The sequence below is a fragment of the Triticum urartu genome, chromosome 7 (genome assembly GCF_003073215.2).
Source record: "Triticum urartu cultivar G1812 chromosome 7, Tu2.1, whole genome shotgun sequence".
In the NCBI taxonomy this organism is placed as follows: Eukaryota; Viridiplantae; Streptophyta; class Magnoliopsida; order Poales; family Poaceae; genus Triticum; species Triticum urartu.
In genome coordinates, this window is record NC_053028.1 from 74,834,623 (window position 1) to 74,837,186 (window position 2,564).

Sequence of the window (2,564 nt, forward strand, 5' to 3'; positions counted from 1 at the left end):
CTTCCAGAGACGAGAATAGATCGGGAGTTCCGCCGCCACAAGCCTCTATAGCCACCAAAAGTCAATCGGGACCCTGTTCCGGCACCCTGCCGGAGGGGGGAACCCTCACCGGTGGCCATCTTCATCATCCCGGCGCTCTCCATGACGAGGGGCTGAGGGTATGTACCAGTAGCTATGTGTTTGATCTCTCTCTCTCTCTCGTGTTCTTGATTTGGCACGATCTTGATGTATCGCGAGCTTTGCTATTATAGTTGGATCTTATGTTTCTTCTCCCCCTCTACTCTCTTGTAATGGATTGAGTTTTCCCTTTGAACTTATCTTATCGGATTGAGTCTTTAATGATTTGAGAACACTTGATGTATGTCTTGCCATGCGTACCTGTGGTGACAATGGGATATCACGTGATTCACTTGATGTATGTTTTGGTGATCAACTTGCGGGTTCCGCCCATGAACCTATGCTTAGGGGTTGGCACACTTTTTCGTCTTGATTCTCTGGTAGAAACTTTGGGGCACTCTTTCAGGTTCTATGTGTTGGTTGAATAGATGAATCTGAGATTGTGTGATGCATATCGTATAATCATACCCACGGATACTTGAGGTGACATTGGAGTATCTAGGTGACATTAGGGTTTTGGTTGATTTGTATCTTAAGGTGTTATTCTAGTACGAACTCTAGGGCTGTTTGTGACACTTATAGGAATAGCCCAATGGATTGATTGGAAAGAATAACTTTGAGGTGGTTTCGTACCCTACCATAATCTCTTCGTTTGTTCTCCGCTATTAGTGACTTTGGAGTGACTCTTTGTTGCATGTTGAGGGATAGTTATATGATCCAATTATGTTATTATTGTTGAGAGAACTTGCACTAGTGAAAGTATGAACCCTAGGCCTTGTTTCCTAGCATTGCAATACCATTTACGCTCACTTTTACCATTAGTTACCTTGCTTTTTTCATATTTTTAGATTACAAAAACCTATATCTACCATCCATATTGCACTTGTATCACCATCTCTTCGCCGAACTAGTGCACCTATACAATTTACCATTGTATTGGGTGTGTTGGGGACACAAGAGACTCTTTGTTATTTGGTTGCAGGGTTGCTTGAGAGAGACCATCTTCATCGTACGCCTCCCACAGATTGATAAACCTTAGGTCATCCACTTGAGGGAAAGTTGCTACTGTCCTACAAACCTCTGCACTTGAAGGCCCAACAACGTCTACAAGAAGAAGGTTGTGTAGTAGACATCATCATCCATTAGGCGCTCCCACTCGAGATACTCCTCGGGTTCTTGAGTCCCATAGAAAGGAATGGCGTGGTTGATGTTGAGGTCGTAGTAGCTCGTGGAAGTCACGGACTTGAGCTTGGGGAGCTTCTCTTGAGCGTAGCTTTGGGGTTCTTGTTGGCGAAGATGCCATATGTCCATAGGCGAAGTGCCTTGAAGTCGCTTGGCGAAGATGCCAAGGGAGAGGGTGAAGTCGTGGAGCGGTTGTTGGTGTCGAGCTCTTGACCTTCACATTCTTGGTGGTGATGGTGTCGATGCCGATGTGATCTTTCCGGAGATGGTAGCTCAGAAGCATGTGCTCTTGAGCGTCTTCTCGAAGATGAGGAAGACCGCTTGTAGGACTTGATGAGGACCTTGAGCTCCTTCATTTGATCATCCATCTTGGCGTCGTTGGAGTTTTTCGTGGCATCGAACTCGTCGTTGTTGTTGTAGACCGAAGGTGAAATGCCTTGCCTATCCATCACAAGACTCGAGTAAAGGTGAGTAGGAAATGAGATAAACAATACCAAGTTACCTTTTCCCAAAGTTGAGGATGTATCCCGTTTTCACTCAATGTGAGATGAAAGAATAGTGGAATTGGTACCGGACTTGTTCACTCACACCTATCATGTAAAGCTTATGGTGGATCTCGGTGAGGATAGCGGCACAAAAATTTGATGCAAAATGTTAGCAAGAGTCAATAATGTTGAAAAAGATTCACAAATTCGCAAGTGAAACAAGTAGACCAATAGCAATATGTGGCACACGGAAACACACACACGGATGGATAAATGGGGTCGTGCAACCAAGGAATGAGCTCAAAATGTGGAATCCACGGAAAACGCTCGTGTTGCACAACTCAAGAGAGACGCTAGCACGATTGCTCAATAGGCGGATACGACACTTGTGCACAACCTATAAGATGCAAAAATGGATAAACTTTTTATCCCAAGTATGCTATTATGTATGGTTCCCGGTGTTTCTCTCAAGATGATCGGATATGACAATCTTATGCAATGTGGTAAGATGCTATGGCTATTTCTTACAAGCTTCTTTGCTCTTCTCTTTTGCTTAAAAGCTTTATTCTCTTTTTTTTATATGGCCACAATGCGAAATGCACAAACCAAGATAGCAATTGTGTATATGCGGGAACAATCTTGTGACACAAAGGATGATATGATGATACCAAGATCATGTGGTATTTATGCAACGGGAGGTGTAGATCGATGATCACTAATGTTCACAAGTAACATTGCCGGCAATACTCAAAGGCTAGTATCGATAGGCAAGTGACGCAA